The sequence below is a fragment of the Schistocerca nitens genome, chromosome 6 (genome assembly GCF_023898315.1).
Source record: "Schistocerca nitens isolate TAMUIC-IGC-003100 chromosome 6, iqSchNite1.1, whole genome shotgun sequence".
Taxonomy (NCBI): Eukaryota; Metazoa; Arthropoda; class Insecta; order Orthoptera; family Acrididae; genus Schistocerca; species Schistocerca nitens.
Window position 1 is genome coordinate 83,244,691 of NC_064619.1, and position 16,501 is coordinate 83,261,191.

The 16,501-nt window shown below is 44.3% G+C and overlaps 1 non-coding gene across 1 annotated transcript; it reads right to left on the reverse strand.

Moving 5' to 3' along the window:
• Positions 1-10,197: 10,197 nt before the first annotated feature.
• Positions 10,198-10,272, reverse strand: Trnat-ugu (transfer RNA threonine (anticodon UGU)). Its single transcript has one exon. It is a non-coding gene; the product is annotated as a tRNA-Thr (tRNA).
• Between the last annotated feature and the right edge of the window lie 6,229 nt (positions 10,273-16,501).

A 16,501-nucleotide genomic window follows, 5' to 3' on the forward strand; every position in this document is an offset into this window, starting at 1 on the left:
TATGGGACTCAACTGCTGTGGTCATAAGTCCCCTAGAACTTAGAACTACTTAAACCTAACTAACCTAAAGACATCACACACATCCATGCCCGAGGCAGGATTCAAACCTGCGACCGTAGCGGTCGCGCGGTTCCAGACTGTAGCGCCTAGAACCGCTCGGCCACTTCGGCCGGCTCTCTGATTATCACATAGGAAAATTCCCTAATCTGCCAGTGCTGCGGACATACATTACCAAGCTGCCTTCTTAACTGCAAGACAACGATCTTGCTGGCATACCGGAGGCGGTGGCTGGTTGCTTCGACGTCCCGACGTGGTGATGATAATGTCGCGAGTATAGCCCGAAACAAATTATCCTGGTCTGGTTGTTCCAGACTAAAGATTTCCTAGCAACAGAAATGCGCCTCTGAGGGAGACGACAAAGGCTCGCTACACAGTCACTGACGGTACAGTGATTGATTTCAACAAGCGAAGTCACACAGTAACTCCGATACAGTCAACTTTAGCCAAAACTGCTCAAGGCGGACAACATAGGCCGCTTGTACGCAGAACGCTCAATTGCCAACTGTACTCGGAAAGTTACATTGAAGTCGAAACTTCGTCAAACGGTTGCAATTAAATGAAATATATTAGACAGCCAACGGAATGCAGGCTGTCCAGAGCAGCGAGAGCTCAGTCTTGTAACCTACTCTGAGCGAAAGGCGAGAGGCGACCCTCTCAAGAGCACCCTTACAAGCCGAACACAGAACATTCCCACCCCCGCGACAGTGGCCGTGGTTAAAACGTGCCAATCAGCAACTCGAAAACCGGCGGAAAATTCCACTCTATTGCCGAAGCACTACTATTCCACCAACGGAGAAACTTGGCGCCAATTTCTGCGCCGATTTTGTTACGTCACGGAGCTATCACCTGAGCAAGCCAATCACAGTTATGATTTTGCAGAAAACGCAGGAATTTGCCCGCCAAGACTGCCTGGGAACACAAGTCATTCGTACGCCTCGCTGGGAGCCCGTCAGAAAGTATTTTCACTAAGTTTATGCGAAGTAACAGAATCTGTAGCCCCAGCCGCTCCTTCAGGCCCCTGGGGGCGTGTCGCCCCCGCTCTTATGACAATGTCGACGTCTGGAAAGCATCCACTCGACTCCCTCACACCCGTCGGCATAACCCTTTCAAGATCTGCAGAACCCGCCTGTCTCCGGACCACCCAGGTGACGAGAGACGCTGCAAGGGAAGTCCTGGAAAATATTAATATCTTCTGAGTTCTCAATACTAGCCTTGTAATGACAATACTCGGCCATACTTCCCCAAATCGAATTACTCAGAGTAATATATAAATATGAGAGGGGGCAAGTCACTGTGTGCACCTAAAGGCATGCCACCTCTCACTCTTTGTAAAAGGTCAGTAGAAAGATGGACTTGCGATTAACTATGTGTAAGACCTTTTAGTGAATAACCGAAAAATCTGTATTCACAGTGTTAAATATTAATTTTTTATTTGATGAAAAGTCAAACAATGATGGGTTCCATCATTTGATTCTAAAATATTTGGTCCAGAATCCGAGAACCTAAGGTAGCTGCTTGCAGTTGGCTACAATAAACAAGTACAATGGAGTTGCAGTGATTATTTCTGAGTGTTATGGACAAGATGGAAATCTGATTCAGTACTATTCGAGTCGCTTGCACAGAGAAACATTAATTTTAATGGTTAGGCGGGAACCCATAAATTACATTTAGCAGCAAATTTATTACTTCCAACACTGTCTGCAGCACTGGTTATTGAGAATCACGGCCTTTTGGCTAACGTTGTTCTTAACACAGATCACTATGCAAGTGTCTGTAGGTCGTGTCAGGAGCTTCAGGGATGAAGTTATCCAAAGGGAGTGTTTTAGAAATAAGAGAAGGTTTCTTAATTATGGCTGTTTATTCTCTCAGTACGAAATACAACCCAGCGTGCCGAGAGTAGAATCACAGACCACTAGCCACCCTAGGATGTTGTTAACGTGTTGTGTCGCATGGAAGCCGAAAGTAGCCAGGAGGGAGAGCAGAGCATGCACGCAGTGCCTAGGTGGTGGTCTTATCTAGAGAGAGAGTCCTTAATTGGTCCGACAATCTCTCACGCTCCTTATTGGTTGTTCTAATGGTGGTGCGTAGGGGACTGGTGCTTAGCATTGGAAAACGCCGTGTTTGTTTGGACTGTTAATTAGGAGACAGACAACGCTTTAAGATCGAAACTGAATTACTGTGCACAAACGGATTAACTAACGCAATGAAATGTTAAGGCTTTAACTGGGATCCTAAAATGGAGAATTGCGTAATATTGAAAATAAAATTAAATACAGGGCTATTACAAATGATTGAAGCGATTTCATAAATTCACTGTAGCTCCATTCATTGGCATATGGTCACGACACACTACAGATACGTAGAAAAACTCATAAAGTTTTGTTCGGCTGAAGCCGCACTTCAGGTTTCTGCCGCCAGAGCGCTCGAGAGCGTAGTGAGACATAATGGCGACAGGAGCCGAGAAAGCGTATGTCGTGATTGAAATGCACTCACGTCAGTCAGTCATAATAGTGCAACGACACTTCAGGTCGAAGTTAAACAAAGATCCACCAACTACTAACTCCATTCGGCGATGGTATGCGCAGTTTAAAGCTTCTGAATGCCTCTGTAAGGGGAAATCAACGGGTCGGCCTGCAGTGAGTGAAGAAACGGTTGAACGCGTGCGGGCAAGTTTGACGCGTAGGCCGCGGAAGTCGACGAATAAAGCAAGCAGGGAGCTAAACGTACCACAGCCGACGGTTTGGAAAATCTTACGGAAAAGGCTAAAGCAGAAGCCTTACCGTTTACAATTGCTACAAGCCCTGACACCCGATGACAAAGTCAAACGCTTTGAATTTTCGGCGCGGTTGCAACAGCTCATGGAAGAGGATGCGTTCAGTGCGAAATTTGTTTTCAGTGATGAAGCAACATTTTTTCTTAATGGTGAAGTGAACAGACACAATGTGCGAATCTGGGCGATAGAGAATCCTCACGCATTCGTGCAGCAAATTCGCAATTCACCAAAAGTTAACGTGTTTTGTGCAATCTCACGGTTTAAAGTTTACGGCCCCTTTTTCTTCTGCGAAAAAAACGTTACAGGACACGTGTATCTGGACATGCTGGAAAATTGGCTCATGCCACAACTGGAGACCGACAGCGCCGACTTCATCTTTCAACAGGATGGTGCTCCACTGCACTTCCATCATGATGTTCGGCATTTCTTAAACAGGAGATTGGAAAACCGATGGATCGGTCGTGGTGATCATGATCAGCAATTCATGTCATGGCCTCCACGCTCTCCCGACTTAAACCCATGCGATTTCTTTCTGTGGGGTTATGTGAAAGATTCAGTGTTTAAACCTCCTCTACCAAGAAACGTGCCAGAACTGCGAGCTCGCATCAACGATGCTTTCGAACTCATTGATGGGGACATGCTGCGCCGAGTGTGGGAGGAACTTGATTATCGGCTTGATGTCTGCCGAATCACTAAAGGGGCACATATCGAACATTTGTGAATGCCTAAAAAAACTTTTTGAGTTTTTGTATGTGTGTGCAAAGCATTGTGAAAAGATCTCAAATAATAAAGTTATTGTAGAGCTGTGAAATCGCTTCAATCATTTGTAATAACCCTGTAAAGGTGTCAACCGAAACAAGTTTTAAATGAAGCCTTAATTTATTCAAATAAAACACAAATATGGAACACATCTGACCATATAACAATATTAAGTTAACATTAAAAAAACCCACCATAAGGTTTGCGACAAGTGAACCTGATGCTTCCCAGAGTTAATTGAAAGGTTTGATAACGTGACCTATAGACACAACGGACGTTCCGGGATGGGACGTGAGTTTCTAACCAAACGAATTCAGTGATTGTCTCATTGATTGTTAGACTGAAAGCCACATCCATCAACCAATGCACTGGTGGATGTGGGGCAGGTAACGGCAATTATCTGACTAAATTCAGACCAAAGACAGTGATGCTAATAATGCGCACCGTAAATTATCGGCATGAGGTGAGAAAAATGTTGACGTCGCGGCTGGCTCTCTGAAGTACAGGACGGGGGCCACGCTCCTACAGACACTGACATTGGACCCCCTGTCGTCTGCTCGAACCGAGACTGCATCCCACAGAGTTCCGCTCTGTGCCAAGGCCTGTGCCGAATTTTCCATTTTCTGTCTGAATCGAACAGCTCACTATTTCCCTCCCACGAGCCACGGCAAGACTACCAATTGTTGTATAAGAATGTTCAATCTGCCAATGGCGTAATTGCTTTTACCACAAAAATCCCACCAACAAACAAGCGACGTGATAGTACTCCAGTGACTTTTCAGTCCAACCCCCTTTTCCAAACATACTTCTCCCTGGCATTTTTACCAAATGCAGTATTCCACACCAAGCAGCTATCCTCACACACACATCCCAAAAAAATAAGTAAATAATAAAAACCTGTGTTCGAGGGTAGGCTCTTATTTCGTGTATCATATATTCTTTTTAGAAAGCACTATTCTGATCAGGGCAGAACGCCGGACTCCCATTAATAAAAGTTCTTCACTTGGCACCGCTCAGCCGCTAGGATGGGGCGTAAATAAACAGTAGCTCCAATCATCCGGAGACTCGGCCGGTGACGTAGTTCTGTGACTGACAACACCTCATGCTAATTTCCGCGTTTTCTGCAAATGCCAGATTCCCTGCTGGCTGCTCAAGTCCACTTTTTCTTTCTGCTGGACACTACTGTATGTCATGCTAGATGATGTGTTTGTTTGGTGTGTGAACCACGTGCAGGAGTAGTTTATAATTTACTGTTGGCCTCTTGTTTTGCACTGCTGAGCGTACGTGCTGCCAGCAGGGTTTCGCACCATATCTAATTAAATGGTTTTGATCGCTTGGCGAGATTTCCAGCGTGACGTGTCATTCCTAATGCTATATTTACATTTGCCCTATGTGTGAAACGCCTGGAAGTGTAGTCCTCGATAGTTTAGTGCCGGTGCTTAGTGATGTCAGCTGTACATTGAGATCTGAGTTGCGCAACATGATTGACATTCTGTATCTGGTTTCTGTAATTGCAGTTGCAACACACGTGTAGTGATTTCAGTCATGTGCAACGAAATCGGCACAATATTGGATCCTATGCATTATGCTCCTGGAAGCGGTAGTCTTTTTGTATTCTTTCCCTCCCCTGTCACATTGTTTGCTAGCTTAGTTTGAACTGTGAAAATATTGGCTAGCCTCGTTCGTGGTCACTAGCATTAGGCTAGAGTACAAGTTGTTTCCTTCGACAGGCGTCAACAAGCTGTCGTCAGCAGGGTTAGTAGTGAGTTTGGATGGCGTATGTGAGTTTGGTGTACCACATATCAAGCGTTCGAACTGCTTATACCTCCATTGGAAGTGGTTTCATTGCAAAGTGTGATTGCGGCGGCGCGGTTCTTTCCGTCCCTTTGCGACGAACCTGCACCTACCTGTGAACATTGTCTCAGCAGATCATCAGTAGGAAAACCGAGTGAAACCTACTGTACTTCGACGTGAACCAGGCTACAATTTAAGTCACTAATCTACGTTTCGGGAGAAACACGAAATGAAAGGTTGGAAATTTTGTCCTCAATATATTCTGAAACTTGGGTGAACAAGTATCACTGCCAAGCCCGTGCTAGTCTTAACACAGTCACTCACAATACCTTTCACTCACGTTAGCAAGTTTACGGTGTTGCATTTCCCGAAAACGTAATAGCTACAAAAATACTGATTGTTTTTGACTGAGAATGCTCGCCAAATATTAAGTCTGTCGGTACCAAATGCAGTCACAGTTTTTAGCCACCGACCTGCTCAATACGCCACGTGGAATATATGTCTTATCTCGCCAAAAAAATCGCTTAAAAATTCCGAAATTTCTACACACACATCGGAATAATTATGCCGTCACTTTCCAACACTTTTGATGTATGAAACACTGCTAGATCCGGCAACTTATCATTTCCATCGGAACTACTACTACTGCACACGTCCGATCTGTTTCATGGCTAGGCTTCGACTCCTCTCTAGAATACTCCCAGTCTTCTCTACCAGCAGAGAAAGGCGCGCGAATAATATTGTTGTACCATTGGTCAGTTTACTCAACAGCCAATAGCAAAACAACGTTCTCCCGCGTTAATCCGCGCTTTTCATAAATAACCAATCGAAACATAATAAACCTAACGACTGCACTTTTACCGACGTAATTGTCTAATATGCTGAAGTTTTGCTTATGCATAAAGTTATTTACTATTGTTATTTACACCTGAATTAACTTTCCCTTTACCATAAACTTACTTTACAAATCTATTCTACAAAAATCCCCCTTTTCCACATCCATACTTCTTCGAAATGTTCCCACACTAAATCACACTACATAACTCGTTAAACAATTATCTTCATATTAACCTTAAACCACACTCGCGCATCATTCATACTGCTAAAACACATTTATAACATTTTACATACACAAAAAGACGTAATAACACTTTATGAAAATACTAGAATAGTTTATGAAAAACATTCTCTTACTTTAGTGTATTCTAGTGGGCACAATCGAAACTAAGAGCACAGTCCCCCTATCCAATATTGTCCTCTATCGGCTGATACATAAACTACGTGTGCGTCCAGTCTCGCGTCACCATCTGTCACTATCCAGCTCTGAGACATATCTCCCACTTAACCGCCTCCAAGGCAGGATCGTTATACGGCGCTACGCCTCGGTATACAAGTGTCGTTTGTATTTTGATAATCCAATTACATCAAAGATTAGTGGCTTATAGTTTGTCTGTCTGGCGTCTTGTTTCAGCTGATGATTTTTGAAATCCTTGTGGCATCTGCTTGAAAAATGATTCTGTACCTCAGTGGTATGAGACGAGTAATGGTGTTTGTCGGTGAGAAAATACGTTTCGAATGTCATTCAAGAGGAGTGACCAGAAAGTCTTGTGCTTGTACTACGTGGAATCTTGAGCAACTAAACTGAGATCGGAGGCACTACCGTGTGTTAGATGATTCTTGTTTGATGACTGACAGCCTGTGGCAGCCATGTTCCGTAGAGTATTAAATTTAACTATTTGCGTTTTATTAGTTTGTTATGAGCTTGTTGATTATTTGTTTGGCGAGCTTAGCTGCGTCGTTGCCTCGAATTGCTCTTTGTTTGCTACTGGTACTCTCGTGATGATTTTGATGTAACTTCTATGTTGAACACATTTCCATCCATGTATGTTAAGTCGCCGATGTGAACTGACCAGTGTGTCGCTTGGGGATTTCTGTTGTGTGCTTTAACTGGTTCTAAGGAACGAGGTTCCTGTTGGTTTTGTTTTGTGAAGACTTGTTACATGTTTTCATACTGCTTATTTTACGGACATGTACATATTGACCTTGTGTGTGCAATGGTAGAAAATGGTTACTGCCGAATAGTTGCTTTTCCGAGCAGCAAACCAGTTGCATCTTTACTTGTGGTTTCTCATACTTTAGGTACTTGAGCTACCCACAACTCTGTTTAAAAAAGAATAGCTCTATGTAGTCATAGGGTCGAGTTGCACACGGCTGCTTCCATTCCCCACAGCTAAGTCTCTCAGATAATAACCTGTTGCTGTGATAATTCAGTTAATTACTCTCTGTATTGGCCAGGACTGCGAGTTAATAAAATACACAGAAATACAAACTAAAAATTTAATGAATACGTTATTAACAAGGGTTCTATTCTGACGTCTGTGATTGATCTAGAAGACACAGAATTATGTTAAAATGTTTATTTAAGAAAGGGCATTTCAAATAAACAGTAAGTGATTCAGTTAAATTACAGCCAGAAAATACGTTTGTCAAATGCAGGAAAGTTACGTTGGGAGCGTTACTGGAATGCTAGCGAAATTCCAACTCATTAGTCATTGGTGTTACGTGAAAACTAAGACATTTCGTAATCACAATACACGGAATATTCACCAACTCAAAACAGTTCAGAGTTCAACCTGACGATTTACAAATTATCACATTTGATACAAAGAATAGTAACTCATACCATGTGTATCCTCAATTCTGTGATACAAGCGGAATAAGTTAAGAGTTCTACTCTGGAACACATTCAGACCACTCGAAATAAAGATCCTTCAGAAGTTAAGATATGGTAGTGGCTGCTCATCGCCCAGAATCAAACACAAACGTTACCTCAGGCAGGTCTGCCTTCTTCAAGTACTCGACATAGTGTCCAAAATCGACAGCTTGAGCTTTTCACTCAAATAGTCCCATTCTACACTTGACTCCCATAGTGTTCTGCTACCGTCTGCTTTTGCATTGGCTGAAGGCTCTCCCTACCAGAAAGACATCGTTCTTACATTCTACAAACTTTATTTGACTCATCATGGCCACTTTCAGGACTTAACTAAATATAAAAACAATAATAAATAAAGAATTGTTATAAATATTTGGTCACACTCAGATCATTCACAATAATTAAAAATAAAGTTTTGTTGATAAATACATAACTACTACTCTTGTGCAAGCGTTCTCACATTAAATGACAAACAATTATCATTAAATTTTGTTTAAAGAATTATTTATGTCCCCTTGACGGTCTTCTTAGCTCTCTTTTTAATTGGATGTCCGCTAACACATTTGATTGACAACTTTGAATTCGCAAATTTTTATAGCACTTTAAATAAACATTTGAATACAGTTACTGACAAAATAGTAAGCTGTTCATTAAATACACACGTATGACAATATATGTGATAATGAAGATGTGATCATTTGCTGTGTAAATGTGGATGACGATTTTGGTTTTTGCGGCGCTCAACGGCGGAATTATCAGTGCCTGTACATATTCCCAATCTTTTCACTGTCCAGTCTCACTATTTCCCTGAATGATGATGAAATGATGAGTACAGCACAAACACCCAGTTCCCGGGTGGAGAAAATCCCCAACCTGATCGGGAATCAAACCAGGGACCCCACGATAAACATGCAGCAACGCTAACCACTAGATCAGAGCTGTGGGCGTAAATGTGGAGAATACAGTTTACTGACAAACATTTGCATAATGATAAAGAGAAAAAAGTCGTAATTAATCAAGAAATAAAATAGATACAGATACACAGCTTACAGAGATTATGGCTGTGCAGTGCTATCACGTGAGATATGGTTTGTTGCAATTGCATGTTGCGATTAAATGTTAATAATTTTGAGTTTCATCGTGTAAATGTTTCTTCAGAGTGATGTAGCAACTTCTGTAGTTTTAAAGATGTTGAAATATTGTTGTGCCACAGGATGCACCTCATTTTTTTCTGAGATCGCACAAGCATTCAGATTTGCATTAATATTTGACTGTGAGCTGTTGTCGAATCTCAAAGAGCTGTAACTTAGCCATCTTAAACATTCCCTGAGACTCTGGCATTTCTTGGACCATCACTTGCACAAAGGCCATATGAACATGTCTTCCAAATTCCGTATTTTGGATTTACCCAATTTCCGGCCACACTCACCTTGCCCCTTTACCTGCAGTCGCCCAGGACGACATGTGACATCCTCATCCCGCCGACTCGCACACATCCCATCAAGCAAATATGCAAATTCATCTCCCCTCAATACCACCCCTAGGTGGGTAAGTAACTCGCCCATATACTCATAACATTACATGTTGTGTTAGGGACAACGAATATGTTTTTGTTGTCGCCTATTGTCATATGTTAGGATTTACTGTTAATCTGGCTAGTGCCTGTTCAGTTACTTCATGTGGCTAACGCCTGTTTAGTTATTTGATCGTGCTAGTACCTTCATATTTATGAAGGGGTTAACTCCCCCATATAAACTATAAACATAGTTCAAGCTACTGCTAGTACTGATTACTTTACACATGTTTTATCGTAAGTACATACTGAGATACTATTAAGTGACATTAAGCACGCTAAAGTTAATTACTGAGAGCTCAGCTTAAGTAACTGGGGGTGTAATTTAGAGAGTAGCCACTATTGTGTCTACCAGCACCTAGTAATTTTTATTACCAACTGAGCAAATGGAAAAATCTTAAGAATGTAACTTCTTGACTGGGATTGCTAGTTTTTGAATCATTGTGATGTTAAATGATAATTAAATGGACACCCTAGCTGCAAACAGGCGTTGATGTACTTCATTGGGGACATGTTGAAAATGTGTGCCCCGACCGGGACTCGAACCCGGGATCTCCTGCTTACATGGCAGACGCTCTATCCATCTGAGCCACCGCGGGCAAAGAGGATAGTGCGTCTGCAGGGACTTATCCCTTGCAACTGGCGGATGAGTATTTATAACTCCGTCACTCGACACATAACTATTTAGCCATCAAAGAGATGTTGCTGCTCAACGGATCGAAGCTTGTTAATTGACCTTGATATTAAAGTAGGAGTTGAAACTCTACAAAGATGAGACTCGTTCACACAGAGTGGCAGCAACTCTGCTATAATCTGACAGATAGTAAGCATCAGTTGACAACAAAGTACAGTCCATTCTATCTCGGCATCCCTTTCTTTGGCAGGCGCGGCAGCTCAGTGGATCAACAGCCATTGTGGTTGGCAATCCTATGAGAAAATTAACAGCTTCAGAGTCATCGCACAGCCTATTTTTAAAGCATGGTGAAGGTATGAGGTTTGCAGGATGTGGTATTCTTTACAGTGGACAGACTGAGTAAATCGCGAGTCCATGTTAGGCAAATTTTTGGCGATGTTGTTAAGTGTGTATTAGAAAGGGATGATCATGATTATGAGGATGATGATGATGATGATGATGACGTTAGGTAGCTACAGAACTGCTTCTATCAGAAGTTCAATGCAAGATAGTATACCTACACCACTATGTTTGAATACAATGTATGCAGACTCTGAAGCATTAAAAAAGCAATTATTCACGAAATATTGTCGCATGGAGAGTGGAAGTGATATAGAACGAAAAAGAAGACTGAGTATGTTCTAAATCTGTAATATGATTGGACAGTGTTGTGTATACGAGAGGAAGCTGTAATAAACTGTTACTGTTTTACAATTTTCAACATGTGTTTGATTCTACCATACTTATTATCAGTGTTATTCCACTACAAATGTGACTTAAAAGAGCTGAGTACTGTACTGTGTAGTCTTTCATAGAAATCAAGCACCCTGCCGTGATCATAACGATCATGCATTTTACATGTCAGTTGATGATATTATTCCGCAATCGAATTGCAGTTGTAGAGTCATGTTATCGCATCATAGGCTACTGAATGCTTCAAGACCGCTTAACAAAAGTGATGTCAATTCCAAGTTTCACTTGTTTCTATGCACATAGTTTGCGTATTTTCTAGTTTTAGACATTGCTTACAATTAATCGCCGATTTCTCACAGTTTGTGCTCTGTTGCACCAGCTATTATTATCGACACACACTTCACTGGCCGAAGGCACAGAAACGAGCACTTTCGTGGAATTTCATTCGCATCCATAGCTGCAGCACACAGTTAACGTACTACCATTACAATGAACTCTGTATACAGCGTCTGATTAAACAGTTCATTTGCACAGTCAATCCATATATTGGCTGAGTCATCTCGTTCTGCTCTTGAACCTGGTGTATCGTAGTGTGCTGTAGGTTCAGTACAAAGCTGTCTACCGTTTGCGCAAAATCCAGCCGGTCTCATGACGTCACGCCGGAGCTCGTGTCAGTGCAACAGGAGCGCGGGCGCCGGCCGCTGCTGCTGCCTGGCTGCCAAGCCCCCCTCAGCCTGCCGTCAAAAGTCGGAGCAGACGCTCACAGGCCGCCGCGCCGAGCCGACAAACCACCACAGGGTCTCCCCCGGCTGCTTGCCACGTAATAACAATGTCCTTTGTGCCGTTCTGTCACGTCTCCACATTGCTGCATTTACTCTACACAGCTGACTGTCAAATATGCACTACCTCACTGCCGTAGCTTAAGGTAGTGGTGCTTAGTCATGCGACCATCTGGTACCAAGCTTGCACGACCTGCAGTGCTCTGTGGCTTTTTTTTTTTTTTTCTTTATTGATTTTCAGTTCCCCCCGAAGGGGGTGGGCTGGCAGCAGCTTACTACGCTGCTCTACAGCCTACAGACTTTTTTTAAATAAAGGAAGAAGAAAGAAACAAGGTAAAACAGGAGATAAAATGGTGATTTAAAGTGTAAAATGGCGTAAAAATGCGGAAAGTTAAAACAGAAAGCAAAAGGGGTTGGCAATGTAGATAAAATACACGGGAATCAGACAAGTAACATAGTAGACACACAATTAAAAAAAAAAAAAACACGGCGACAGTCTGGTTTCTGTTCGCAAGAGATAAAAGGCACACCCAGCGACAGTATGATGGCCGTTCGCAACAAGTCCCAAAAAACACAACACGGAACACTCACTGTAAAACACGCACTGTAGAACACTCACTGGAGAACGCTGCACGAAAGTGGCAGCACAAAGATGACACTCCCGAGCCAAAGGCAGATGGGGGGGGGGACCTGCAGGAGGGGGAAAAACAAGGAGGGAGGAGAGGGAAAAAAACGAAAAGGGGGGGGAACCAAGGAGGGAGAGGACTAATAAAGGGGGAGAAGGGCAGACACGAGAGGGAATGAGAGGAGGGAAATGTAAAAGGATGCGGGGGAGAGAAGGGGGCAAAGAGAGGGGAGGTGGGGAAGAAATTGGAGGGAAGGGGGAAGGGGAGGAGAGGGAGCCTGGGAAAAGGACAGAGGAAAGGAGGGGGAGTGAGGATCAGAGTTGATAGGAGGGATAAATGGAGGGAGAGAGGGCATCATCCGGGAGGGGGAGTTGATGGAAGCCACCTTGGGAAAGGAGATGTAGGGTGTAGAGATGGAGGGTAGGGGGGAAACAACAGTGAAGACGTGGCAGGGGGCGGGGATCGGAGAGGAAAGGAGCAACCAGGGGGTGAGGGGGTTCAAGACGGCGGGAGGTGTAGAGGATGCGGATATGTTCGAGGAATAGGAGCAGATGGGGGAAAGGAATGAGATCATAGAGGATCCGCATGGGGGACGGGAGGCGTATACGGAAGGCGAGGCGGAGTGCATGATGCTCAAGGATCTGGAGGGACTTATAGAATTTGGGGGGGGGGGCAGATATCCAGGCAGGACTGGCATAACAGAGGATGGGACGGATTAAGGATTTGTAGGTGTGGAGGATGGTAGAGGGGTGCAACCCCCATGTCCGGCCGGAGAGGAGTTTGAGAAGTCGGAGGCGGTTGTGAGCTTTGGATTGGATGGAGCAGAGATGAGGGATCCAAGTGAGGTAACGGTCAATGTTGAGGCCAAGGTAGGTGAGGGTGGGGGTGAGGCGGACAGGACGGGCGCAGACAGTAAGGGAGAAATCCAGGAGCCGGAAGGAGCGAGTGGTACGACCTACGATGATTGCCTGGGTCTTGGAAGGGTTGAGTTTCAGGAGCCACTGGTTACACCATGCAGCAAAAAGGTCAAGGTGATTCTGGAGAAGGCGTTGGGACCGTTGGAGGGTAGGAGCGAGGGCGAGGCTCTGTGGCTAGCAGTGTGGTTCTTTCAAAGGGCTGGCGGACATTTCGTCTGGTGAGCTTAGACATTGTTAATGCAGTTCTTATTGTGTTTAATAACAACAGTTTTGTGCATCAGATTGTAACAGGACATCCTCCTCCAGCGTTATTTTTCCTCAACAGTAGTTGTTGATACCACTATTATTTTTCGAATTTTGGACAGGTCAGTACTCTGGTACCGCGATCCGCGAAATTTGAATCCGCGGCAGACCCCTAGAGGTCTCTGCGCCATCGCGCCATAAGCTGTGGCGGCACGCTCCTCCTGGCCCGCTTTTTAGTGTGAGGGCGCCACAGTGGAACACGTGGTTCCAGCGGCCAATAGCGGCGCCCCCGATAGCGTACTTAAGCGCCTGCCTCTCGCTCAGCCTAACCTTTTTAGTGCAGTGTTTAAGTGAGTGTTCAGTGTTGTGCGTCTTTCCACAGTGTTGCGAACAGAAATCATGCTGTCGCTGGGTGTGCATTTTATATCTCTTGCGAACAGAACCCAGATTGTCGCCGTGATTTTCAACTGTCTCTCTACAATTTTTCTGCTTGCTGTGTATTTTATTAGCATCATCAACCCTGTGTTTTATGTTTTAAGCTCCAGAATTTTCTGCCATTTTACCTTTAAGTCACCGATTTTATCTCCAACTGTTATTATTTTTTTATTATCTTTATCTTTTTAAAACAAATTCTGTAGGCTGAAGAGCGGCGTAGTAAGCTGCTGCCAGCCCGCCCCCCTTTAGGGGGAATCGAAACTCAATAAAGGAAAAAAAAGGAGCTCAGCCAGCCCATCCATAATGCCAGTTCCCACACCTTCTACCCCTCTGCAGGTGTGCCCCAGGGCTCTGTCCTCTCCCCTCTACTCTACCTCCTGTACACGGCAGATATGCCCCCCCCCCAACCAGTGCACCTCTTGCAATATGCCGATGACACCGCATTCCTCGCCCTCGCTCCTACCCTCCAACGGTCCCAACGCCTTCTCCAGAATCACCTTGAACTTTTTGCAGCATGGTGTAACCTGTGGCTCCTGAAAATCAATCCTTCCAAGACCCAGGCAATCATCATAGGTCGTACCACTCACTCCTTCCGGCTCCTGGATTTCTCCATTACCGTCTGCGCCCATCCTGTCCGCCTCTCCCCCATCCTCACCTACCTTGGCCTCAACATTGACCATCACCTCACCTGGATCCCTCATCTCTGCTCCATCCAATCCAAAGCCCACAACTGCCTCCGACTCCTCAAACTCCTCTCTGGCCGGACATGGGGGTTGCACCGCTCTACCATCCTCCACACCTACAAATCCTTAATCCGTCCCATCCTCTGTTATGCCAGTCCCGCCTGGATCTCTGCCCCCCCCCCCCCCATTCTATAAGTCCCTCTAGATCCTTGAGCATCATGCACTCCACCTCGCCTTCCGTATATGCCTCCCGTCCCCCACGCGGATCCTCTATGACCTCATTCCTTTCCCCCCTACCCTCCTTCTCTTCACCCTTCATCTCCTTTCCCAAAGTGGCTTCCATCAACTCCCCCTCTTGGATGATGCCCTCTCTCCCTCCACCTTTCCCTCCTATCAACTCTGATCCTCACTCCCCCTCCTTTCTTCTGTCCTTTCCCTGGGCTCCCTCTTCCCTCCCCCTTCCATCCTGTTTTCTCCTCGCCAAACCTCTCTCTAGCTCCCTTCTCCCCCCCCCCCCCCGAGTTCTTTTTTATTCCCCTCCTCTGCCTTTCCCACTCCCTGTCACTTCTGCCCAGCACCCCCCACCCCCCTTATGGGTCCTCATCCTCCATTGGCTACGTTCACCCCTCCCCTCTTCGCTTTTCCTCTCCTTCCACCCTTTTTTATTTTCCCATTATCTGTCCAGTTTCCCCCCTCCCCCCCACCTGCTGTCGGCTGTGGTATGTCACATTTGCCAACTTTTTAGTGTAGTGTTCCAGTGAATGTTCAGTGTTGTTCGTCTTTCCACAGTGTTGCGAACAGAAACCATGCTTCTATGTCTTTTGCGAGCAGAAACCAGACTGTCGCTGTGTTTTTAATTGTCTGTCTATTATTCTACCTGTCTTTTTAGTATGTATTTTATTAGCATCACCATCCCTTTGTTCTATGTTTTTAAGTGCCACGATTTTTTCTCCGTGTTACTACTTAAGTCTCCGATTATAACGCCTGTTTTTATTATTTATTCTCTTCCTCATTTTAAAACAAAGTCTGTAGGCTGAGGAGCGGCATACTAAGCTGCTGCCAGCCCGCCCCCTTCAGGGGGGGGGGGGGAATCGAAGTTCAATAAAGAAAAGAAAAAAAGCTCAGCCAGCCAGTCTAATCTCGCGTTGTTCTGTGTACGAGTGGACGTGTTCGTTTCCTTGTGACTCAGTTGTTCGGTTTGGTTGTATTCATTCTGTCGTTCCTTGGTCGTGTCCGTCGTCTCCCGTTGTGTTGTTGTTCGCGGGCCTCTCCGTGGGTCCCGCCGCGCTTTCCGTCACTGCTACCCCGCGACCGTCCTGGTCGCAGTTACAACAAGTATTATCGCAGCTGCTTTTCTGAAAACTTTCATTTAATTTTATGCAATTCAAGCTAAAATTTATCAAAAGGAATTACTTTATTTTGGACGTTATGATCGATAAGTACTAGTTCTGGATATACAGTAAAAATTATTTCTTTTAGAAACATTTGAAATTACTTGGCACACTTAAAATTGCTATAATCAATCACGCAATCTAGTAATGTTTACTATGTTTATTTCTGAATTCATTTATGAAATAATAATCGAAACTAATAGAAATTCATGTGTCAACAAAAATCTTTATTTCCGTTGAGTGAGACAGTAGTAAGCATGCCTCTGATGTGATCGGACGTACTTTTGTATTTTGCGAACAATGTAATGTTGGCTTTGTTAAAAAAATGTGAAAAATCAAAAGACTGTGTGATATATTAACAAAATATATCAACGTAACAACAAAAATTC